The 27,375-nt window shown below is 37.3% G+C and overlaps 2 long non-coding RNA genes across 2 annotated transcripts in view; one reads left to right on the top strand and one right to left on the bottom strand.

The window, feature by feature from the left end:
* The window catches only part of LOC130683817 (uncharacterized), a 300,312-nt gene that overhangs the window by 102,774 nt on the left and 170,163 nt on the right, over positions 1-27,375 (top strand). The window lies entirely within an intron of this gene.
* LOC130683816 (uncharacterized) lies at positions 10,947-26,499 on the bottom strand. The gene is made up of 4 exons (XR_008997814.1): positions 26,345-26,499; positions 20,049-20,133; positions 17,612-17,770; positions 10,947-11,071 (listed from the first exon to the last, which is right to left on the bottom strand). It is a non-coding gene; the product is annotated as an uncharacterized LOC130683816 (long non-coding RNA).

Here is a 27,375-nt window from a genome sequence, read left to right as displayed (position 1 = left end):
TCTCTCAAGGAGCTTTTAAGTGGTATAAAGAAATAAGACATATGGAGAATAAAATTTAGCACAACAAAGGTTTTTTTTTTTTTTTTTTACAAAACTGTCACATTGGTAGTACCTACAATGAATGCTGGAGAAATCCCATTGGTTCATCATCAAAGAAAGTTTCTAGGGGGAGGTGATTTTAATGTTTGTGTGTGTCACAGAAGTTATGAGATAAAGCCTGGTAATTAGTATAAGCTTGAAGCCAAATAGCTGGAAAAACATGTTCTAGGACATTGCAGATCAAATCATATTTCTATAAAAAGAAACTGCTAGATGTTCAGCTGACAGATCATCAACTATAAAAGGATATTTTAATGGATTTCAACCATTATCTAAACACAGAATCACAGAGCCCAGTGGCATTGTTAATCATCTGTTGTGAACCTGGTGAAAGAAAATTATGCAGAAACATCAGATGAGATGTTTTTCCTTTTCTGGTTTTTAAATTGCAATGTTTGATTTTTTGAGAATTGCTGAAAAAAGAGTAGTTTCTTGGAACAATTGCTTTAAGGAATGTTCGTGCTCTTATTGGAGAAACAAAATGGTGGATGTCCCATTCCAGAGGATGTATATGTATGTGAGGGTGTGTGTGTGTGTGTGTGTGTGTGTGTGTGCATTTTAAAAAAACAGTCTACTTTTTCATTTTAAATTATACTAATCAGTCGATTGTTTCCTGAACTATTTTAAATCAACTGATCTTTTACAAAAATATCGACAAACTGTTATCTTAAAGGCTTTTGAAAGTTTTAAGAAATTGTGGCTATTCATTATAATGTGGATGGTTACAAAGTAAATAAAATCAGCTTTCCAATATGCCACATTCTTATAAAGAAAATAAAAAGAGAAAATATTCTATTTACATATACAAAATAGCATCTAATATCTAGAATTATCTGAACAACAAATGTTAAGGAACTGGATTAATAAAATTACAACATTCCACTCAGTAGTTTGACAAAAAGATTTGAGATCATGACAGAAGATTTGAATAAATTGAGAGACATATCTTAGAAAGAGTAGACTTAATTTTTAAAAAGGTCAATTTGGTTTAAATTTATTCTATGCACAGGGTGTTATCAATCAAAATCCCCTATTTTTGTGGGGAGAGAGTGGTGACAAAAAGATTCTAAATTTCATTTTGTATAGCTGAAGGAATTCTTAAAAAAAACAAAAATACTAATGAGGAACATTGCCTAGCTGGGTGTTAAAAGTATCATAAAATTGCTGAAATTAAAACAGTGTGGTACTGGCTGATAAATAGATGCTTAAGAGACAAATTAAAATGTCCATCCTTAGACACAAATGTATATATAGAAATTTAGCATTTGAGAAAACTAGAATCTTGAATCAATGAGGAAAATAAGCATTAATGAAAAATGTACAAAATGTAACATTTGGCGAAAAAATTCCTCTCCTACAGTGTTCTTTACATTATTTATACTTATTTTTAAAAAACCTATAAAAGTAAAAGAAGAAAATATGAGCGGATTTTAGAGATAATAATGGGGTAGAAAAATCCTTTCTAATTATGACATGAAAGCCAGAGACAATAAAAAATAAGATTGATAAACTTTATAAAAAATTATGTGCTGCCATATGGAATAAACACTCCAAGGAGACCAAAAGATAGCTGGCTAGTAGGATAAGTATTTTCCACATACATGGTAGACAAAGTTGTATGCTCCTTCATACAAAAAATCTCTTACAAATTAATAAGAATGGATACGCCAATAGAAAAAATGGGCAAAATACAAAAATTTAGCATACACCAGAAACTCTTTGTTCAAGAAAATTAGTGGAAGACCTGTATCAAAAGAGTAGGAGAACCGACATTAAACTTAAGAGATAAATGTACAAAAAGAATTCTCACTAGTGGAATAACAAAACTTCTGCCAAGGGGCAAACGTATTTCGAACTTTCTACATTGTTTACGTAAATACCTGTGCTATGCACAGAATGTGATCTTCACTAAAGCTCTTTTGAAATTAAAATTTTTTTACAACTTAAAAGGGGTATTTATTGGTTCCCATAATTGGAAATCCCAGAGAGTGTCCTAGCTTCAGGGTGGTTGGATTCAGGGGCACCAAGCTGATCATCAGGACTCAAGTCTCTTGTTTTTTGGCTCGGCTTTCCTTGGCTCTGGCTCCATTCTCTTATCGACTTGTTGTGGGACCTGTTGGTTCAGGATTTTCATCCTACAAAATTAAGCAGCCTCAGTAAAGAGAGCCTCTCCTCCTCCACAGTTGAGCTGAGTATCCCTACATTGACTTGACTCACATGACCATTCCTAAATCGATCGCTAGCGTGAAGGAGATGGACTCTGCTGATTGATGAGTTTGACTTACATGTCTACTCATGAAGCCAAAATTGGGATTAGACCATCTGAACCACATGGACTGAAAATAGAAACAGCTGGTTCTAAGAGACATCAGGCAGTTGTTATAAGGAGATGGAATGGATGCTGGGCAAATTATTAAACTTTATTTTGAGATAATTGTACATCCATATGCAGTTGTAAGAAATAAGATGTAGAGATCTCTCAACCCAATTTTCCCAAATACTCCCATATTGCAAAATTATAGTACAATATCAAAACTAGGATATTGACATGAATAGTGAAAATACAAAATGTTTCCATCACCCCAGGGATTCCTTACTTGTCCTTTTATACCCATACCCAGTTCCCCTCTGCCCTTCCCCCATCCTAAACACTGGCAACCCACCAATCTGTTCTCCATTCCTGTAATTCTGTCACTTCAAGAATGTTTTTAAACAGAATCATATGGCTTGTAACCTTTTGGGACTGGCTTTTTCGTTCAGTACAGTTTTCTGGTTCAGGTGTTGTATCAATACTGTTCTTGTTGCTCAGTGGTATTTCATGGTGGGAATGTACTGCTGTTTGTTTAATCATTTACCTGTTTAAGGACATCTGGATTGTTGCCAGTTTTTGGCTCCTAGACATAAAGCTTCTATGAACATTAGTATATAGGTTTTGTGTGACCATATGTTTTAATTTCTCTTAGATAAATGCTGAGGAATAAAAGTAGTTTCAAATGAAGACTATACCATCCAAAAGGGCTTCTACACACCTTTAAAAAGAGTTGCTTAAGGGTGTTCTTCCATTGTCTTAGCTGAAGGTTTGTTTATGAAAATAGTAAGTGAGCAAAAAGATGAAGTATTTGGTATAGTTGCAGATAGAGTGGAAGAACAGGTAAAAAGACAATGGGGGATCATTGTGCTTTAATAATTCCTTAGGTGAAAAAGCAGAGGCAATTTCAAGCAAAAGTCCATGAAGCATAAATACTTCTTTTGAAGTTTTGAAATATGACAAATTTCCTCTGGACTACCTCTGGACTTTTGACTGTACTATTTAAAATAATAGTTCTGTGAATGAGTTTGAAATTCCTTTTTCTTTAATAATTATATGTTCCTTCTAAAAGCAATAGTTTCAAGAATTATGAAAACAACACCTCCTAGGAATTCTTTAAGTAGAAAGATGACATAAGCTTACTTTTATATTTAAAAAATCTTTTATGCCCTACTTTGGTTTTCCTGTAGCAAAGAATGATTCCTTTTTTCTATATTTGAGAATTGTTGTAGTCTGATAATAAATGTTTCTGAGTAGTAATTTATTATAGTAAATTAAGAAACTTACACATCTGCAATTGAGTCATACCATCAAAGAATTTTAAAATACATCTTTATTTGAGCCTAACACTTCCTTAATGTGATCTGACTAAGCTGACTGACAAAGTATATGTAGTGTGCATTTACTTCCATAAAACATTTTTATTATAGGATCTCACACACTTCAAAGACAGAGTAGAAAGTTGTAACAATGTCAGAGAACTTGAATGATACCCATAGCAGTGTTATTATAATTTAATATTCATTGATTGCCAGCAGTGAACCAGGCTTTCTGTAAAACACAGTAGGAGAGCTGGTTCCTGTCCTATGGACAACCACCCTGTATATCAAACTAGTATTGAGGCCTTTTGTTTCTTTGTAAAAACAAAGTACAAAAGTTGTCTTTTGGAATGGATAGAATGATTCAGATTAAATGAAAGGTCAAAATTTAAATTAATTGTAGCACTGTGACTTACAAAGCATAAAGAAAAAGTTTTGATTGATTTGTCTAGTCATGGACCATTTATTTGAATTTAAAAATTCAACCCATTCACATAATTCATTTTATAGTATTTATTAAATGCTATATGCAAAGCTGAGTGGAGAAAAGATAATACAAAGGTAGGAAAGTGTTTGATGTTGGAGACAATGATATATTGCCCTATGGGACTGAACCACAGGCATGAAGCAGGTGTTATCAGAAAGGCTGCTTTTGGCTGCAAGTAACAGAGAATAAGACTAATAGTGGCTTAAATAAAGAAGGGTTATTTTTTCTCACATAACAAGAAGATAGGCAATTGTTGACATTATTTCCATACTCACAATGCTGTCAAAGATATAGGCTCTTTCTAGCTTTCCATTCTGTCGTCCTTCATTTGCTGGCTTCTTCCTCTTCTACTTGGCCCTGTGGTTTTTAATATGGCTACCACAACACCAGGCCTCATATCCATGGCGGAAGAAGAGGGGAGAGGAGAGTCCAGCCACATCTGTCCCTTTTATCAGGAAATGTGATCATTTCTGGTTGCAAAGGAGGGTGGAAAAATAACTATCTGGCAAAGTGAAACAATAGGATGATATTGCCTTAGAATGATCATGACATGGAGATGATCCCCCTGGAGACCAGCACTTACAGGCTGGAGTTCTGAAAACAGAAACAGGGCAAACTGACTGCTGGTGGGCAACTTACAATATCCCACAGGAGAGTTGGAAAATAAAATCAGTGGCAAAAATTCAGAGGCCTTTAAGGTAAGTTTAAGAGTCCAGCTTTATCAGCACAATATTTAATATGACTCTCCAATTAATAGATTGGGTGCTTGTCATAGCCATGGAATGCTTCTAGAGCTTCTAGAGTTAGGTTGTATTGAAATTTTGAGAATTTTCTGGGTATTCTGGTTTTATGTCCTAGAAAAAAAAAATTGTCCAATAGATTTTCAAGAGGGAGACTTTTGAAACCTACTTAGCAAAATAATCAGGAAAATATAGGAAAAGATGAACCCATTATTCATCCACCAGAAGGCAGATTTATCCCAAAGCAGCCTATGTGGCTTCAGAATTCCATTATGATTTGAGGGAGAGAGATGCCAGTGTCCCCTACACCCAAGTGCTGTCAGGTGACTGGCAGGCTGTTTCCCCTCCAGCCCATGTGCTGCCTGCCCTTAGGAGGATTTGTAAATGCTCAGTTGACACATACAGACTCAGTACCTCAAGTCTCAGTCTGGCACAGAAAGAACAATGGTATGTTTTGGGAATGCCATCTGTATATAGAGAATTTGCCTGACTATGTGTCATCATGTTAGGCTTAAAGTGTGCATTTAGTAGCTCTCTTTTAAAATCTAATTTACCATTAAAATACGGATAATCTTTGACCTAATATGGCAGATACGAGGAGATCTTGGTATATAAAATTTTGGAAAAAAAATACCTCTAAAGGAAAGTGTTACAAAGAAAACCTCCTTGAGAGTTTAACCAGGGATGGTAAATGAATGGAGAGGGAGTTACAGATTTTGTGCTGAGGTTGGTTTGGTCTTTGTCTGCATCACTTGGTGCTAATTTTTATTGATTATATAAATTTAAGCTCTGACCTTTTGGAAGCTTGTTTCCTTTTTTGTTGTTGTTGGTTTTAATGAGTTTATAGTAAGTTCTAGAACTTGGTAAGAAATGTAACCACTATTGGCATCATTTTTTTCAAAGCTGAAATCCATAGTGGTTTCCTTATTCACAAATGAAAGGATCTAGGGATGTACAAAGAGAAGAATCAGAGACTTGTTCAAGAAAGAAGCGAGGAGAGATCACTGTGCCTTAACTTGTTGCTATTATACAATGTTCCTTTCCTGTGGGAATATATGAAAATGTGGTGATTCATTAAAACATGTTAACCAGGAAGAAGATTTGTATGGCTACTTCATATCTAGAAGCAAAATTATATAACTGCTGCTAAGACAGATTTAATCAACAGGAACCAAGACTTGAGGCAATGACAGATAACCAGAGATATAAGTACTGGTGACAATGTAGTTAAAAACTAACCTTCAAGGCCATCTAAAAGCATTGTGTCAGGGTGTCTGTATTGTCATTCTCACACAGGGATTTCTGGGAGTGCTGTTCTGCTATATCCATTGGAGATAAGGAACGTCAATAGCTGGGGGCTCATTGCTAATGCAGCAGAGGTCCATAATGTACATTTTTGGAGCAATCATGCAAAGATCTACCTATAAAAATTGTAGCTTGAGGTGAAATCTGTAGGTCATCTCAAAATGTCTGCATATCTAAATTGCATGTTTAAAAACTTTATTTCTTAGACCGAGTTTTTTTTTACTATTACATATATATATATATATATTAAACCTTTTACACACATATATAAACATATACTCTACAGGTATAGGTTGCATTTCCTCTTTGGGTTGACACTTTCAGAAACTGTTTAAGCCCCTAGAATTATATAGTATTTGGCCAAACAGAAAAGGGGTCAGGTCTTCCTACTTCTGACTCTGTGTGCTTTGCAGTACTGCATTCTTTTGGGTACTAGGTGACAAAATAACACAATTCAGCCTTGTTTTACTGACAGACGTGGTTTCAGAAAGTATTGAACTGAATTGCAGAATGTAACCTAGGTGATTAAGACAATTTTGTCCGTGGAAGAACATTTGCATGTGTTCTTTATCTTGTGAGTGGCTTTAATGAGTCTGTCCAGAGGACAGCTTCATGTGATGATACTGCCCACAGGTTTTTCGTGGGGCTGAGTAAGCTGGTTCCATCTTGAAGAGCCCTGGATTGTGTACGATGGGTGTTGGCCCTTTAGAATTATATAACAAACACTGCAAGAATTTTTCAAGTCGCCTTGCACTTGAAACCATGCACAAGAATCAATTCTTACCCTGTGGGAAGGGCTGGGGAAGAGCCTTGTTAGGAATAATGGGTTACAGAGGAACTTGGCTCTCTGGAGTCCATGTGTTGTGCAGGGCAAAGAAGACACGCTTTGCTTATAGATGGAAGAATCTTATGCTAGGATTTCATAATGTGCTAGGGGGACACATGAAATTTCCACCAGGAATAATGAATGTGAAATCTACATTCAGGGAAAAAGTAAGATCAGTTATGGGAGTCTTACATTGCTTGACATGACATGTTCTAATTTATACTTTAGCTCGTCTTCCTTCAAATATGTCTTAAATAGTAAAGCTGTATATAAATGAACCCGTTTATTTTAGATGACAGGTTACAGGAATCCTACCTGCCATTTGCATCATTTTATATGTCTAATTTAGCAGGACAGAAGTGATGTTAGTTTCTGTGATGGGATTAACATTTGGAGGCTCTGCCAGTTACCTGGGGGCAGGCATGCTGTAGCTTCCAGAGCCCTCAGAACTCTCTCCTATCTAAGGGGAGTCAGGCTGGATTTACAGCAGCAGCAGCCAGATCCAAAAAGGAAAACAAACTCCAGACCTGGCTCTCTCTCCATTACAATCTGCCAACCAATGTTATGGTAAAAGAGATGGTTGAAAAGGTGTGTGTGTGTGTAGGGGTGGTTTTGGCTGTCACAGGTGGTATCTTGTATTGGGTGTGTTGACTCTACTTACAGAAAACAGCCATGTCCTGTTTATCAGGTTTCTTTAAAATCCTTTGTCTCTGGGCTGCCTGAAATGGGTTAGCTGTTCTCCTCCTGTGAGTCAACACGTCTCCTTCCTTGAGCATAGCCGACAAGGCAGCCTCCCTTCAAATGTAATCCAACCCCTTAAGGGCAAATATTTTTGCCCTTATTTATGTGGGGAATTACTGGTACTCCTGCTGTAATTTATACAATTATAGGAAGTTTAATGTTATACTTAGCTGTGGGTTTCCATCACAGGAAGTTGTTTGACTAGTTCTAATGCTTCACTCTCAAGTCTGTGGTAATATATTAATTTTTGACTTTAAATTGCAGCTCTCTTGTTTGCTACCACTGTGCTGGGGGCAGATGGCAGATGAGGTAGAAAAATTTTAAGTTGAAAAAAGAATGAGAGCCCTTCAGGCAATTCTGATTTTAGTCTAGCTGAAGTGTGTTATTTCTGTTGTACTTATTTATTTACCTAGCCACTGGGATTCAGCAACTAGCATAGTTTACCAGAAGCCTTAAAAAATATGCGCTGTAAGAATAAAGGTTAGTTTATTTCTCCCTCTCTCCTCTCAGTGTATTAGTTTATAAACAGGCATTTTCAAACACAATTAAAATATAAGTAAAGAAGTAAGTGGCAAATTTTTGTCATACTTTGTTTCAGAATAAAGATCTTTTTTAAATCATAGTAACATGATTTCCTCTTCTGAAGCAATTGATCCACTTTGTTACCAGAATGTCTTCTGCCTAAAAGTGGTTAAAATAAATCATTACATAGTTTCAAGAAAATACAAATAAAATTGAATGTACTATTTGAAGCTTAATCTAAGTGAAAATTCTGCATATGTATGTGTTTGAAGTTCCCATTGATTATTTCACATAAGAGCCATCTGAGTCCTTGGCATTAAACTTTTTGAGTGGACTAAAATGTGGCTACTCTCCAAAGAGCAAAAGTAAATTGAAATTTAAAACCTACACAGGTTTCACCTAGATTTTGTTCTGACCAACTTAGATAAGAAGCTATAGGATAAAGTTCACAAGAATATTCTTTTCTTCATTGAAAAAAAAAAGAACTTCTCTTTGGCACAAATATAAATGACATGTATCTCCAAAGTGATCCAAGGAGAGAGAAGGGAGGGGTTTGTTATTATTATTGTTATTATTATTAATGTTCTCAGGAAGAAATGTTCAGAAATACTTTAAACAGAACCAGTCTGTTTACTACACCAAATATACTTACCTTTTCCCTGCTTAAACCTCTCCTGTAGAGATCAGGAAATGTGTGACATTACCAGGTCCAAACCTTTGTTTGGAGGGGTTTCTGCCTTTTTCTCTGTATGTTCTAACAGCGTATCTCAGCTCTTCTGCCACGCTGAAGTAGAAGTTCCTATGTGATATCTTTGTGGACTGAAAGTATTCGTGTGTTTTTTTCTTTAAACCATAGTATGTTCTGTAATTACTAACTGATATATATAAATTAATAATACCAAATTAACATAATTAGTCATGTTAATAATTATAAGCCAACAATGTTAATTTTTAAAGTAGTAATGCATGCCCAATGCAGATATCTTATAAAGAGAGGTATAGAGAAGCAATGGCTGTGAATAGTCACATGCCTCTTCTTTTTCCAAATTAAATTAAAAGAGGATCAATAATCCAGTATCTGGATTATTGCTCTAGTATCTAACATCTCTTCCTTAGGGTTTTCTCTCTCCTGGGTGTCCATTAGGTTTCCAGATCCAGGCAGGAGAGCCGTGGTGTGAATCCTTTCGCAGTTGGTTTTGCTGCCGTTATTTCCTGCCATAGCTCTGTGGCTATGAGAACTGAACTTCCTCTTTGGGATTATCACCACCCAGTGGTGGGAGACGCTTGCCCTTGTTGCCCTTGTTCCAGGCATGGGCCCATGAGGTAACTGAGTGCTAACTGTGCCTCTTACTGAAGGGTAAGGTTTACTGTTCTTAGTGTCCAGTGACTTGACTGACCCCCGTATTGATTTTCTTTGAAAGGACTCTTGGATAAGATTGTGCTGGAATAAGATTGGTATGGTGTCTGCCTGGTAGGGCCTAAGCCACACCCATCTTTCAACCCTGTGGAATCCACATAGCCATCAGAGGTGTTTCCTTATTAACCTTCCAAGTATAAAAGGCTTCCTCAGGTAACTTGTTCTCCACGGGCAGATATTTTTTTCATGAGGGAAGAGAAGAATGAAACAGGTGGAAGCATGGCATCCCACCTATCTAAGCAAATAAAAATCACCTGATACCATCCATCCCACTCAGGGATAACTGCCATCAGAGTCACTGGGAGAGGCAACACTGGGGGGTGGTCTTCTCAGTGGAGCCCATGTAACTGGCTCCTCTTGAGTTGTACGCTGGACAGCCTTCATGGCTCTGTCCCCTTATTTTCATCCCAAGCAGGGGAACAGGGTGATACCAATCACATTATTCAAGGAAATAAATGAATTATTTCCTTCTAGTCAATTTTTCTATGCACATTTGTAAATATATGCAAGTTTGTGACAGTATTTTTATACAGGTGTCCTGGGCTCAGGTACCCGAGACAAAGGCAGTCAAATGACCCTCCCTAGCATCTCTCTTAGGACACACAGCTTTAGATTCTGCCAAAGGAAAGATGGGCAGCCTTTTTACATAAATGTTACATAGGGACAGGGGGACAGGAGGAAATCTTGGCCTTTAGATACTTGCCCTGTTAAGTTTACAAGTTGCTAAAATCTGGAGGATGGGCTGCGATAATGCTGACCAAGTTCAGATGTCCATGGAGTACAAAGAAATGCAGGTGTATGATCAAGGATACATCAAGAGGGTGTGACTATGTTCTACTAGTGAATAGGAAAATGCATCAAAGGGATGTTGGTTCTGTTTCTGTGAGGAGCTTGACTCAGAATCTCTAAGAGCCCTATATTTTTGGAATGGAAGTGGGTGTGTGAATGGACCTAAAGAATTGCAACTTTGCAACTTCAAGATGGGTTTGACATATGGTATCCTCCCTCATGGTTAAGGACTCCTTTTCCTGGGCCAGAGTCGGAGCTGAAAGTTCTGGCAAAGGTCAGAGTAGATGTCCCATTCAAGCCCATCTCTGTGGGCTATGCTGGCTCAATTGCTAGCCATACTGGTGAGCAAGGACCCCAGGAACACCCAGCATGTGATTCATTTGGGAGGTACCTTCAGATTGTATCAGGCATGGCTGCCAAGCCTTCAGCATTGAAGAGGAAACAGCAGTACAGAAGGAGGTTCTGGAACACGCACTGAGAGAACAGTCATCATGGGGGGCCTCCAGCCTGAGAAGGATCTAGGGCAAAATGAGAGCAAATAAGGGAATCCTTTGGGCAGAATAAGCACTGTAGGAATAATTACACCTATTGGGAAGAAGAATTCAAAAATAGACTGGGAGATTTGGAGCTGTACTTTGAAATTTTACTGCTCAGTTCCCTGTTTTCATACCAAGCAGGGGAACAGGATGATACCAATAACATATTCAGACTCATTTGTCATATGCAAAACTTTATGTTGTATTTCCCAAATCATTTAAAGTTCTCAGAATCATGACTTCATGATAGTGCATCCTATGGAAGTGAGGAGATACAATTTCAAAAGTGCTCAATATGCAACAAATGAGGAGAATAGCCACATCATAGAATCTAGTCCCAAAGGTATGGCTTCAATATACACAGTGAACAAAACATGAGCCTAGAGTCAGAAAGACCTTTGTTCAGATCCTGATTCTCTGGCTGTGTGATTTTGCTCAAATTATTTAAACTTTCAAATCCTCAATTTCTTAATCTCTAAAATGGGGATAATCATACAGGCTTTGAAGGGTGGCCATGAGGATGAAATAGGATAGTATACCTAAATAACAGAATCTAAATAATAATAGGCAGCCAATTCAAGGTAGCTGTTGTTGCGATGTTTTCTGTGTGGATAAGTTAATTCTTTTCATCAGGGTCTGAATGTACTGCACTGATGTAGCAGTTAAATAAAGCACACATTTTGATGATTTTTTAGAAGTCCTTTCTCTTAAATGAAAAGAACTGAAAACAATCTCCTCTTGGGCTACCATCTCTCTCCAAATATCATTGCACAACTGTTGGTTTGCAACACTGCATTGGCTTAAAAAAATAAAATAGAAATGCAACATGTTAAGACAAATATTCTAAGTGAACACATTGCTTTTATAGCTCTAGGGAGTCCATGTGGATGATACCAGAATGGAAAATGTTGCAAGATAAATAACACATTTTAATAATTTTGCTTTTTAAAAATTTAAGTTTGTACATACAGTATTCCCTTTAAGCTGGATTTCTAAATTTGGAAGCAGAGAGAAGAAAAGACAATTATTTGAAAAACCTCTTAGGATAAGGGTATTCATGGTTCTCAGAGCAGAGATGGCCCTTGGCTTGACATCTGCAATCTAGTTCAGGACATGGAGCAGGCTTGTCTTTTATCTAGGTTTTTATTTGTTTTTTTGTTCTTGTTTGCTTGTTCTTAAAAAGACAAATGAATTTAGCATTTGAAATACTGAACAGTATATTTTTATCGATTGAGATATATTAGCATTTGTTTCCAAATTTCACTTAATATATTTAAAAATTATTATTAAAGTGCATATATTCCTGGTAAAAAAAAAATCTGGAAAATGTAGATAAATAAAAAGAAAATACCATAATTCCTTAATCCTGTCAGTCAGAGACAATTACTGCATATATCTGAGTCTTTGTAAGAATGCACTTATACCTGTCTAGTCAGTTTGGGCTGCTTTGGCAAAGGGCCATTGACCAGGTGGCTTATGAACAAATATTTGTTTCTCACAGTTCTGGAGACCAGGCATCTGAGATCAAGGTGCTGGCACTGTCAGGTTCTGGCGAGGGCTGTCTTCTGGGGTGCACATGGTTGACTCTTGTTCTCTTGCATGGTAGAAAGTGAGTGAGCTTCCTCTTAGAAAAGCATTAATCCTATTCACAAGGACACTACTCTCATGACCTAATTACCTCCCAAATACCATCACATTGGGAATCAACATGAGTTTTGGGGCACCCAAACAGTCCGTAGTAACACCTGTACATACATATATTTAATGCAAAAACACAATCACACCTTTGTAATTAACATTTTTCAACCTAGCAATGTACTTTGAACATTTGCCCATATCATTTGATTATTTTTCATTTCATTTTTAATATTGGCAGACTTCCATTGTATGAAGATTTATTTAATTTTTTATCATTAACTTTTTAGCTTTTTTTCCAACTAATTTTCATCAATTATTAATAGTATTTTCACAAACATCATTGTGACGAACTCTTTGCACACATCTGTGATTTTTGTTTAGAAGGCAATTATGGGCAAAAGGTGATATGTAAGAATATTACATGTATTGGATGCATGTTGCAAATTATGCTCCAAAAGAAAGTTACAAAGTGACATTCCTCCCTCTAGTCCTTCAGTTTGTATTTCTCCAAATCCTCAACACTGTTGATTATTTTTAAATGTTTCTAATGAAATACAGTTGATAAAAAATATTATATTGGTTTCAGATGTACAACATAGTGATTTGACAGTTATATACATTACTAAATGCTCATCACAAGTGTTATCATCTGTTGACATACAAAGAAATTACAGTTTTTTTGGCTATATTCCCTATGCTGCACTTCCATCCCTGTGACTAATTTATTTTATAACTTGAAGTTTGTACCTCGTCATCCCCTTCACTTACTTCACTCATCCCCCACCCTCCTCCCTTAGAGTAACCAGCAGCCCTTTCACTGTGTTTGCATATCTTGCTGTTTTGTTTGTTTGCTTTGTTTTTTTAGACTCCACAGATAAGTGAAATCACATGGCATTTGTTTTTCTCTGTCTGACTTACTTCACTAGGTCCATCCATGTTGCCACAAATAGGATTTCTTTGTTTTTTTTGACTGAATAATAAAATAGACCATTGTGTATATGTACCACATCTTTATCCATTCATCTATTGATGGACATTGAGGTTGCTCATAACTTGGCTGTTGTAAATAGTGCTGCCATAAGCCTAGGAGTGCATGTACCTTTTCAAATTAGTGATTTTGTTTTCTTCACTTAAATTCCCGGAAGTGGAATTTTTGGGTTGTATATTATTACAGTTTTTAGTTTTTTTGGGGGGAAACCTCCAGGCTGTTCCATAAAGGCTGCACCAATCTGCAGTCTCCCAGCAGTGTAGGAGTGTTCCCTTTGTCTACATCCTCACCAATACTTGTTATTTCTTTTTTTGGGTATTAGCCATTCTGATTGGTGTGAGGTGGTATCTCGTCAACAAAGCTGATTACTATTTCTCTTAAAAATTTAGATTGATAAGACTAAAATGCATTCATCCTTATTTAATTATTTGTGTGATTGATTCTATTTGTCTATTGCCAGTTTGTGAAGGTATCCTGCATTAATATATGAACGTTAAAGGGTTAAAGTTGAAGCTGAATTAAAAAAAAGGGATTTGCTTTCTTTCCTACTTTCATTATCAAGGCTTCACTTTTCTCAGCCCTTTTTTGTAAAGGCTCACAATTCCTGAAGTGAAGTAGTCATATTTTAAATTGCAAGAAACTGAAAACTGATTCAACTTGGAAGTTCAAAAAGTAGATCATATTTATGACTTGTGCGTTTAGAAAAGGACTTGCTCAAATTTGAAACTCCATAAACATATATTACCTGTACCTTTCATCTACAGGTCAGGTGGAATTTAAAAAGAGGAACTGTAAATATTTTAATTCACTGTTCAGAGTCTTGGAACAGTATGAATGGAAAGGGACTTTAAAGTTCCAGTTCAACAATCTAGTTAGTTCACAAAGGAGGAACTTAAAACTTGGTGTAATCGAAAACCTTTAAACTTCAGAGTTAGAATGTAGGTTCAAATCCTGGTTCTGTCACTTATCAGATGTAAGTAGGAAAATGTACTCAATCTGGAGCTTCAGTTCTGCCATCTCTCAAGCACAGGTAATGTTAACTGGTTCACTGGACTATTGTGATGTCAGTTTTTTCCTGTTCTTTAATGACCTACCTGTGGTCACTGAACTAGTTAATTGTACAGAGGAGATGAGAGCCCTTATCCCTTGATAATTCCTCATATGCTCTGTTCACTATGTTCTTTCCTAGTTAAGGATTTTGAAGCTTGATGTATTAAGGTACATGCTTTTAATTAAAAATAGACTAGAATGCAAAAAAGGTTTGGCAAACACTCTTGTTTAGTTGACCCAAACTTCTGTCAGTGCCTTCCAGCTAAAGACGAACAATAATTCACCTGCAGCTGAACAGGCTGGATTGACTACTGAGTGCAAGGAAGGAGACCACATATCATGGGGGAAACTGGGGTGTTTGAGAGGATTATCATAAGATCAGGACTCATATGAGGTAGATTTTTTGGAAGGGAGGGGAATTAAGGAAGTGGCTTTGTTCTGGATTGGATGCTGTCAGGAACTAGGGATAATTCTATGATTGGATGTTTAAAAAAATCACAGGATAGGGCGTAGTAAATAGAGTGAGATTAAAGCTGTGATTGGGAAAGGAGCGGCAGCATAGGCTTCATCCCATATTCGCCAGTATATGGAAAGAGTATTTTTGTGGTTTGCACAATACTTTTGCTCCTTGTGCCTAGGGAAGATTATGGAGTTAACCTTGTTTTGGGGGGGTTTTGTTTGTTTTTTGCTTCTGCGTGGTCCTTGGTGGTGATCTGGAAGCTTGATTATGGTCAACAGGGAAGACCAAGGTCCATCTGCCAGTACTGCTTCATGTCCTAACAATGTAAGGGCCTATGAGTGTCACGACAGTTTTTGGATGTCAGAAGCTGCTTTCCTTTTCTCTCTGCATCTTCCTTCTCTCTTGCCACCTTTAAGCCAGCAGTGACACTGGGACAAAATGCTAGCTGACCTGGCACAAACATTTTCTGGGAACTTCCTGTTAAAACATTTACTTTCCGATATTGGCACCATCGATCCTCACTGGTCCATCTTCCTCGTCCCCAGTGGAAAAGTGGTACAGCTGTAGGAGCTGCAGCAGCTTTTTTGCAATTATGAGGGAAAGATCAAGGAAATCTCAGAGTCTTTGGCATGATTGATGTACTGAACCAATCCAGCATTAGTAACTCCAGTAATTAGTGAGTAATTTCTCAATATGGGAAAAAAAATGCTCCTTAATTAAACAAAAAAGCCACTCTACCCAGGCTGGTATCTGTAGCTGAAATCATTCCTAAAACATTAGGTATTTACGTTCATTGTTTACTAAACGAAACACTCATCTAGCAGCCAGATTTTTATGGTGGCTCAGAGCATATTCCATTTGGAAACAGAGCTTCACAATACCCTATTTTCTAAAAAATTAGGATTACATTAGGTGGATAAATTATTGTTCTTTCTGCTTCACAAGGTTTGTCATTATTACTTCATTCGGATGCAATTACTCCCTTGGTTTCAGAAACCTGTGTGAAAATGAAAGCTTTAAAAATCTTCCAGAGTAAGCTCAGCAGAAAGAAGTGTGGGCACATTTTTGTAGACTTGATTCTTGAAAGAGTGAATACAACTATAAACATAATTGCTAGATAATTGTGACTTCACCATTGTAATTTCTCTGCTTAGAAAAATGGGTCTCTATAGCCATTGTGATTTGTTAAGCTTAACAATGTATTGGCTGGTTTTAATGATTATTGACTTAAAGGTAGAAAGAACTCTTGTCTTTCCAGGGGGATAATTTCTTGATTACTCTGTACTGCTGTGGTTAGCAGGTTAGACTCCATAGTACAGAATCAGTATCCACTGGAGAACTGATCATGTGTTGGGAGGAGAGGATGAGGACCTGAACTAATTGCTAATTGTATTCAGTGTGCAGGAAAACCAAACCACAAGGCCAGGAGGCATCCAATGCCTGCTAGAAGCTGGATGAGTGTTTTTTAAATAAAAGATATGCAAAATATAATTTGGTTACGGAAATGGTAGCACAGCATGGAAAATATAGTCAATGATTCTGTAACATTTTTCTACATTGATAGATAGTGACCACACTGGACGAGGTGAGGATTTAACAATATGAGTAACTGTTGAAGCACTGTGTTGTACATTTGAAACTAATATAAGATTGTATATCTACCATACTTCAAGAAAAAATTTTTTAAAGGGTAAGCAAAAAGACTCAGGTAAGTTTTATGCATTGACATTTCAGATTTATATATTGAAAATTATGTGCCTATGGTCAGAATAAATTTTAGTCTATTCACCAACTGGTAATTATGTCCAGGTGTTTCTATTCTTATCTCTCTTTTTACCCACATATAGTAGGTGCAAAATAGTTGTTCAAGAAATGGTTGAAAAGTATTCAAATTTGGCTCTGCAATAGTGATAGTAAATTTTTTATCAAAATATTCTCCATAGACAGTAAATTATTTAGCAGGTTACAATTCATATATTACAGATATATAACCGAGTAAAATATATTAATGTCCACTTTGGTGAACATAAAATACACAGATACAGGGAAATTTAATAATTAATGAGGAAGATTCTTGTCCATTTAATTAAATAGAATGTGAATCTTGCATATACTGCTTGACTGTACCAGGAAATACGTCAGTGCATGAAACTGACCAGTGCCTCTCTTTTCCAAGAAAAAACTTAACAGTAAATTACAACAAAACAGTCTTACAATGTAAGTTTAATGTTTTGTACTTGAAATGTTTATAAAAGGACAGATGTTTTCTCTCCAGATCCTATAGGCAGATGAAAAAAATCCATTCAAATGAAATGATTCATATAAATTTAATCCACTGGTGGGTTATTTGCTGCAGGTATATGTTGAAATTATAGGTACTACTCACCTTCAGAATTTTTAGTGAATTTCTGTGATTTACTAAAAGAGGGATATGCAGAATCCTAGTTTTATAGTAGTCATATTCAGCATTATGTAGGCTACTCAGGGTTCCTCTTCACTTTGTATTTTTCCAGGAAAGATGCTCTTTGAAATGAATAGATCCATGCTGGGAAAGATATTGCAAAAGAGGTTTTGAAGCTTATCTGTTTTTTTCTATTTTGGGGTTTTTACAGTGCTATTTTCCTGCAGAATTAAGTTCTGGTGAACTATGTATTTTGAGAGAATGAATGAATGAAAGACCTCTCAGCCTTTATTTAAAACTAAATTTACTAGGAAGGGGCAATTGCAGTTCAGTGAATTAAATACTAACTTGGATGTATCAACTGCAGTAAATAGAGGAGGGAGCCTATAGGGAGTGACCTTATTTTCTGCAGTGATATCTGAGATAACTCTTAAGGGAGAGGTAGGAGTTTTCCAGGTAGACAAGTAATAGAGCAGAGCAGGTAGTTTCATACTGAAGCTGTGATTGGATGGGCCTAAAGTGGATCATGGAGTACTATGGAATCTTGGGAGGAGTTTACTTAGTACATTATGCTAGGGCTCTCAAGGCTTTTGTGTTCCTGCAGAGGGAAATGTCAAGCGATGTTATGTAGGTCATACAGAGTTGGATCATGCAGGCATTGAATGACATGCTGAAGAGTATAGTTTGTGTCCTGGAGTTGCTGTACCTACGCTTCACGGAGTCAGCAGTCCTGGTGACTGGGGGGCGGTGCCTGAGACAGTGTACTTGCTTAATGTGAATTCGTTAGTCAGTGAATGAGGCACCATTAAAGAATTTTGAGAAAAGGAGCAGCCAGTTAAAATGTAAATTTGGGGAACATTACGGACAGCAGTGAGAACAGGGAAGAGAAGGTAATAATTATTTTCTGTTGCTGCTGTTACAAATTACCACAAATTTAGTGGCTTAAAACTACACAAATTTATCATCTTACGGTTCTTTGGATCAAACATCTGATGCAGATCTCAGTGGACTAAAACCAAGACGTTTGCAGGGCCTTCTTCCTTTCTGGAGGCTTTAGAGGAGACCGTTCCTCTCCTTTCCCAGCTTGTAGAGCCTCCTGGCATTCTCAGTTTAAGCCTGTGTCCTCCACCTCCTTCAGCTGCACTGAATCTCCTGGATTCGTCTACCGTCTCTGTATTTCTCTCTAGTTATCATCAGAAAGGTTCTCCAATTTTAAGGGCTCTTGTGATAATATTGAGCCCACGTGGAGAATCCAAGAGAATCTCCCCTGTTGGGGTTCTTGACCTTAATCACATCTGCAAAAGTCAGATAACATATTCACAGGCTCTGGGGAATAGGAGCCTGTTGTTTTGCATGCAAAGGGCCTGGAGTCACTTCGTGGAACTCAGTATAGAAACTAATAAATGAAGCAGTTGTGACAGGGATAAAGCTAGTTCAGGAAACTGTTTTGCTTTCCTTCTTTGGCAAAAAGGTAGGCTACATTTTGTATCTTCTTTGCACTTAGTTGTGACCAATATAACTAAGTTCTGACCAGAGAGAATTATATGGGCTTTTTCCAGGCCTGGCCCGTGCAACACCTCCATTCAATCTTCCCTGTTCTTTTTCCTTCTGCAGGCTGGCTGTAGAGGTATAGGGCAGTGTACTAAAAGGCCCTAAGGGAGTGCAGAGTCTTCAGCTAGAAGCAGCTGGGTTCCTTTGTGGAGTAGAAGAGCCCCATACCAAAGCAAATTGTGCCATGATTTGCATGAGAAATAAACCTTTATTGTGTCAGTGCTGAAATTTGGGAAGTGTTTGCTATAGCAGACAGGCTATGCTAATATTTAAATGTTACCTAGCAGCGGGGTACTGCTGTAAGGACAGGGGGTCACTGACTTAGTGTCTGGCCCTGGGGCGGTGAGGATCCTCCTACAGCGGCTTGGAACACAGCTACTCATGTTATGAAGGGGAAAGTCCTTGGAAAAACTGTTGTCTAGAATAACCTGGAACTCAGGATTTATGTCTAAAAGTCTTACAGCTTTAGAATAGTGATTGTTAACCCTCACTACATATCAAAATCATTCAGAGAATTTTTAAAACTGTCCAAGGTCTGACCCTGCTCCCAGATAATCTAACCTCATTGCTCTATGTGCATGTAGTGGGGGAAGGGGAAGGGGTATTAGTATTAGTCTAACAGTTTTCCAGATGATTCTAATGTTCAGCTAAGCTTGAGAACCAAAGCTGTAGGAGGAAGTCAGCAATTTGTTTTTCTAAAAGGGGCCAAATTAGTGAATATTTTGGTCTTTGGGAGCAATACCGTCTCTGTTGCAAATATTTAGCTCTGCTGTTACAGCATAAAAGCAGCCATAACAACATGTGAACAAACGGATGGAACTGCTCTCCAATACAACTTTATTTACAAAATAAGAAAGCAGCTGAATTTTACCTGCAGACAGGAGTTGGCTGACACCTTCTCTAGGACAACGATTTCAAGCGTTTTTCTTCTCAGGGTGTCTTACCCCTTTTACAAACTGTTCAGGATCACAAAAACTTTTGTTTAGAGGTTATATCTAGCAAGAATTACCATGTTAAAATTAAACCTGGAGAAATACTATTAATTGAAAATAACCATTCATAAATCCATCTTGTTGACCTAAACAGCACATTTTTATAATATTTCAAAAAAATGTGTAGTGAAAAAAATGTTTAGGTTTTTGCAAAACTGTACTGTCTAGCTTGATAGAAGACATCTAGATTCTCATTTGCTTCTTCATTCACTCGGTGTGATATGTTGTTTTAGCTGAAGTATATGAAGTAGGTCTGGCCTCACACATATGCATAGGTATTGTTAGAAGGCCAATCTCCTTCTTTTGAAGGTGTATTTTAATAGCCTTTAGATAATTATGGGTATTCTTTGATACTAAAGAATAACTCAACAAGTGATAATTTCCTGAAAGTTGATTGCAAGGTGGAATTTGAAACCACATCGATGAACTTTTCACATGCTATTACATTAAAATCTATTGGTTTAATTGCACTTTAAAAGAGATCTTATGCCTATGCATGATTTTGTAACTATCTTACATTAGTTAATTAGAAAATAGTATTTCATTGAGTTGTATCATTGGCACACTTCATTATATAAAAAATTTTTTTAAATCACATTTGTAAATATCACCACCGATCTCTTCAGAAAAGTATGGGATTCGGAAGCTGTCAGGCTTATGGTGGTAGATACAAATTCTCCAAAATTCGCATTTTTACTTGAAAACTTAAGTTTTATCATTGGCAACAAATACTGTCAGGGTGTTTGCCTTCAAGTGACAGGCTCACTTCATTTATTTTCAAGAAAGTGACTGCCAAATACCTAAGTCTGAATAACCATATTTTGTTTATCACTTGTTCTCTCAAGTAAAAATGGTGTTCCATGAAAAAGAGACGAGTTCAGTTTGCAATTCAAACAGCCATATATCACTTCTGTTTGAGATAACCATTGCATCCAGGTACACAGCTGAAGGGCTGTGTGTGTTCTGTCCTTCTGGCTCCAGGGAATATTGAAAAGACTTGTACTCAAGGGTTGAGATTTAATGAAGTGAATATTTTTTACTGTTTCATCAAGGGTATTCCTAAGTGGAACTGACTGTTTAAAAAACTGAGTACAAGATGACATGATACAATGTCTAACGATTCCATAAATTATCACAGTTTGGAGATATTTCCTTGATTTGTGCTAAAGTACCAACAGTTTGACCCACCATTGCCTTTCTAGCATCAGTGGAAGTGTCAACCCAGTGAAAAAGGCAGATAAGATCTTAGTATCATTATGAAAGTATTTTTGACCTTGTGGATCCACTCAAAGGGTCTTTGGGGTTCTCAGGTTTGTGCAGACCACATTCGGAGAACCACTGCTTTAGGGAATATGTTTAAAAAGAATCAGTGTTAGTGTGTAATAGCTATTATGGGCTTCCTTGGTAAGGTGTTTCAAGAAGGAGATGAGTTCAGAAAGAACTGGCCAGTTTTCAAACTGAATAGAAAACAATAGAAAGAGTCCAAAGACTTGGGGTGAAAAATGGTTGGAAAGCCCACTGTTTCCAGATCCCAGATGGAGTCACAAGGCATCAATAACATTTCTTAGTTGGACAACATGATTTCGTTCTATGGGAAAGATCAGATTAAGGCTGTGGCTTAACCAATAATCAAAGTAGCTGCCCTTAAAAAGAGACGGAGAGGAAAGACAGACCTGAGAATTACAGATAGGAGCAAATTCAACAGAAGCCTACCCAGTGTTTGAGTAACTTGAATTGTCAAGAAATTCAAAATATTAGGCTAAAAAACCTTTGACAATTTGATCTATCAAATCATCTTTGGACTTTCAAACTTTTGGTAACACTAATTTCAGTTGTGCTGCAAGGGAATAAATAGACAAAACAAACTAAGAGCTGAGGGCCAAGGAGGAAAAGGACAGGGTAATTATTCCCAGAGAGCAGAATTAAAGTTTAATCAAATAATTCATCCCCTGGCTGGAGATCTTCATAAAGCCTGCCAAGCAGGATTTCAGAATAATAATGGACTATGAACACTGTGTCTCCCATTCTTCTCCTCTTTGAATGGAAGTTTTAATTGCATTTACCCATTCCTGGTCTGTTGTATGTAGACCAGGCTCATAACAAAACTCTACCCTCTCTCTCTCTCCCCTCACTTGCCTGCCAGGTACAAGGGGTCCCAAACCACTAGGGGGTAGTGAGGCCACTAGATGGAAGAAGCCTGGTTACCTGAATGGAGCGGATCCTGGGCAGCGACCTGTAGTGGACTGTGACAGGAGCAAGGGAAAAAATTCTGTATTGTGCTACACCACTGAGATTTTTGTTACAACATTTGTACAAATGTACTTTGTTACAGCATTTAGACTACCCTGAGTAATGTAGAGGCTAAACATGAGGAACTGAACTTAGACTGTGACAGAATAAGAAGAAACATATGGTTTAGAGGTAGAATCGATACACTTCTGCAGACTGGGGGGATGTGAGAGCAGAATAAGGAAGAACAAGGAATCTGGAATGAGTCCTAGCTTTTGGTCTGGTCAAAATGGGTGGAAGTTTTGAATGATACTAATAGAACAACCCAATGAAGTCCGACAGGTAGTAGCAATATTGGGGGTAAGAGCTTGGGACAGAGGTCTAGAAAGAAGGCACGCACAGTGCAGTCGGCAGGGTACAGGTGACAATAAGAGCCATGGGAAAGAGCAGTGGTGATGGAGTATGTTGGAAAGACATTCAGAGGGAGAAGAGTGAAGAAGTCATTTAATTAACAGCAGAGAGAGTCGAGTCTGCAGAAGAGAGAGAAAGTGAACACCCAGAAAGGAAGAAAACTGGCAGAAAAGGGTAGGTCACAGCAAGAAAACAGTTTGAAGAATTACAAAATGGCAAAGGGTCAAATACTGCAAAGAGGTCAAATATGATGAGCTAAATATTTATTAGATTTTAAAATTAAGAGGTTATTGGTGATCTTCATGAAGATAATTTCAATGGAGTATTGATATAAAATTCAGATTGTGGTAGGATAAATGTCTTATGGTTTTATGGATGGAAAACAGACTTAAGGTAATAAATTTGGACCGAGGTCCAAGTAAGTGTTAGAGCTCTGCTTTGAACTCTCGCCTATCCATTACCACAACCATGCTTCTCCACTCTTCCAAACTGAATCTGAAAAGTGCACTTAACTAAGATGTTGATGCAGACATGATTTTGATGATACTGCTGCTAAAGAAGCATAAAATAGAAGGCTAATAGAAATCATAAAGATCAGTATTTATTTTCAGAAAGCTGTAGAGAGGCTGCTACTTTTGGACAACATTTTCTGAGAGAGAAGTCCTCCTCATTCCCCCCCCACCAAACTTTCTTTCTCTTAAACTGATTGTATTGATTTTATTAACTAGGAGTTACATTTCATAACACGTATGGGTAATCAGTGTCATATTTTTTAAAGCAGGGTTATTTTGGTTTTAGAACACAGGTTGCATCAACTTACTAAAGTAACTTCTTTCTAAAACTGTGATGTCTCAGTAAGATGACTGATAGAATTTTTTCTCTCTGAAGTCTTATAAAATTTAATTAGCAAGATCAAAGTTGGCAAGAGTTTAGTAGCCACCTTCTTCACGTTTGCCGGATGCCTTGTTTGTAATTTGGTATTTAAAGTATAATCCCCAAACAAGCCCAAAAGAGCCAAATGTTTTTTAGGACATTTAAATTACCTTTTTTTTTCTTTAATAAACATCATGGAAAAACCCTAAATGCTGCCATGGAGTGCCATTTCAAAATAAGCTCCTTAGCAAAATAGATGTAAGCCATGTAGAAATCTGAGGAAGCTCTTATTCTTGAGAGCCAAGGCATCTGCAAATCTTGTGTAGGAAGTCTCACTTACATCCATTTCCTATAAAGAAATTTTGTATGAAATAAAGGAAAGTAATTGGCATCATGTGAATCCATTCATTAAATTTTACTATTTTTGTACAAAGGAACCTTTCTTGGCATGTGCTGATTTCCTCACTGGGAATGCCTGCTAAAATATTTTCATTAAGATGTGTTATTTTTAGTATAAAGAACCTTCAAATCTGGGTCTCAGAACATTCAATTTGGAGTATATGTAAGGTCAAGAATAAATACAGTGAGCATTATTACACATGAACCTTGATACTACCCTTCTTCAGTTACAATTTTTCATAGCATAACTCATTATTATTTATTCCCTTTGCATTTCTATGGCAACTATTTCTGTGGAGTTTATGTATTTGGTATTTGGTTGAAATGCCTCAATAGAACAGAAAATAATTTTTAACTTTTTTGAAGGCTGTGATGAAGAATTGAGAAATGACATGCCTTCTGTGTAAAGCAATTAAAAAATATATCTCTTTATATCTGGACAAATGTATGTACACACACTTTGATGCATGTCCTATTTTAAAGACATTAAGCCCCAACTGATTGCCTATATTCTCTTAAAACAGGGTGGCAGATGATAATCTCTTGAAAATTAGTTAATTGAGAAGAGACAATTTAAAAAGAAAGAAGAAACACCCAGCCCCAGTTGAAAAATCCATGTTTTTTTAAGTTGCACGTGTGGATTTTTGTAAAAAAAAAAATAGAAAAATGTAGCTATGGCATATACCAAGTCCACATGTTACATAAAGGATAGGGTATTAGATATGCTCCATATTTCCAGAGACACTATTTTGTAGTGCACACTGCCCCATAGGAAATTTAAAGAAAACAAAGTCACCTTATGAAAAAAAAAACACCCACTAAACTAAGCTTATTTTTGTTTCCAAACCAAGTTTACTTCTTTGCAGCTTTAAAATATTTTGTTTGCTTGTTCTCATCGAAACTTAAATTGATCTTATTCTAACAAGTAATTCAAAAGATACAGAACTTTCTGCTGATAAAACTGAATATCTGAAGAGTATAGATTGCTAGTAAATGTTTTGCAGAATCCATGATATGCTGGAAGGATAGCATTGCAACTTCTGAAGCCTTTATTAAATATCAAGACAAAAAGTTCATCACATTTTATAAAGACAATAGAAACAAAAACTATGAATTTTAAGTTATGCAGTTCTTAAGTTTTTAAACAATAAACATGTTAGTTTTGTATGCAGATGAAGCAATAAGGCTAAAGCTTTGGTTTTTAAAATTAGAACAGCTATCTTTTATGGTATTATATATAATAAAGGCAAATGAAACAAATATTTGGTAATTTGATGATAACTAATTTTTATTCATTCAGTCATTGAACAAATATAAATTAATTATTTACTCTAAGATATTATAAACTATATCCCTGGATGCAAAATGAAAGTTTAGCCACTCAGTACTTTCTGGGACTTAAGGACTAATTCTTACAGTTATTGAGAAGTAAGGCCATTTGGTGCATATGCTGAATAAAAGAAAAATAGACAAACAAAAAATGTGTCAATGAATTATAGAGACTACTATTTAACAGGGTTGGGACCAAAGGTCATAAGTGCTGTTGGCCACAACTATCTGAAAAGAACCCAGAGTGTTAGGCTGGCCTCTGAATGGTGACTGGGTGCATACCAAGGTTCGGTGGCTTGTTCTTGAGGCGCATCCAAACATCGGAATGCCTGTCTGATGTTATTAGTTAGAGCTTTTTTGTCTATTAACATAGTTTAGAAAAGTGTGACTTGCTATGGAACATTCATGGTTCTGGTTTTATCATTAGAAAAAATAAAGGAAAACCGGCCACATTTTGGATGCACTCCCTTCAGTTCATACGGGGCTAAAGTAACATGACATTAGTTATTTATGAATCATTGTTGACAGCAAGAATTCAGAAATTGAGAGAGAAAATAAGATCATTACAGGCTGTGACATATGAATGATAGTCACTGGGCCAGAGGGGGTGGGAAGAGGCCAAAGAGGACCTCTCTGTGGAGGTAACAGATAAAATATGGTCTGAAGGACCAGAAGTCCTGGGAAGAACCAGGAAAAGAGTCCTGTAGGTAGAGAGAACTGAAAGTGTAGAAATAGGTAAAAGGAGCTTGTTGGTTACGAGCAGGAAAGAAGTTAAGTTTATGAGCTTAAACTCCATTCGAAAGGATTTGCCTTAGGTGATTTCGTATCTCCTGGAGAGTGTCCTGCTATCAGGCAGGAGAGCCTGGGGGATGCTACCAAAACCAACCATCCCAATCTTAGCCACTCCAAACAACTAGATTTATTTCTTACTCACTGTAGGTCCATTGCAGGCTGGACAGGTGTTCTGCTCTGTGTTCTTCTCCCTCTAGGACTCATGCTGGTCACTATCTGGAACACGTCAGTTAACGGTGGCAGAGGAAAAAGAGAATGCATGGCACATCCAATATAGGCTCCTCAAGCATCCACACACATCACTTACGTTGGCATTTCTTTGGCCAAGCAGTGACTCACCTTAGGTCAGCAAGGAAGTGTAACTCTCCAGCGTGTTGGGAGAGGAGTAGAACTGTAAGTGTCACAGCTGAGTGGCAGCAGTGCCTCCTCGGGGGGGGGGGGGGGGGGGCGGGTCAGTGAACAACCTGGAATTGTCTGTACAAGTCGTGAGTGTGTGTGTGTGTGTGTGTGTGTATATGTGCATGTCTCCAGGGAAAAGCTCCATTGCTTTAATCAGATTTTCAAAGAGATCTGTGACACAACAATTAAAAACCACTGGACCAGTTGAAAACTGTCATGTAAACAGATAATTGCTATACAAGGCAATTTGCAGCATGAGCGAGAGGCTGAAACAATTAAGAACTGTGTGTGGGAATGCACACAAGTGCGTGCATGGTGATGAGGAAAAAGTTGAGCAAATGTGTAGCCCAAAGGGGAGAAGCCAGAGAACAGAGAGCAATGGATTTAAAGACACCAAAGGGCTAGGGGAAATGGCTGATGTAATTAGGTGCTGGAAGATGCCAAAGGAGATGGTGTCCAATATTCTCTAGAAGCATCCACTTCAGGAGTTAGATAATTCTTCTCTGATGTAGGAGGGAGCAATGGAAAAGGTGGGTGTCCCTGTGGGTGAGGCTGCAGGTGGAGGGGACAGACAGGACCTCTATTTTGTCTGTGATATAGGGACAACGGCAGGTGTTTAGAATGAGAGGCTAGTAGAACACGCTGGCAGCTTGGAACTGCTGTGAAGTAAATCTGAAACAGAGCCGAAGGGACAGACAAAAGGACCGCCAGTAGCACTGAGGGCCCCACTGATGCTGGAGGACCATAGGTCTGTCACAGCGCCAGTATACAAAG

The sequence above is a fragment of the Manis pentadactyla genome, chromosome 5 (assembly GCF_030020395.1).
Source record: "Manis pentadactyla isolate mManPen7 chromosome 5, mManPen7.hap1, whole genome shotgun sequence".
Lineage (NCBI taxonomy): Eukaryota > Metazoa > Chordata > Mammalia > Pholidota > Manidae > Manis > Manis pentadactyla.
The sequence above is the reverse complement of the archived record's forward strand: the minus strand, read 5'-3'. Positions and strand labels throughout refer to the sequence as shown.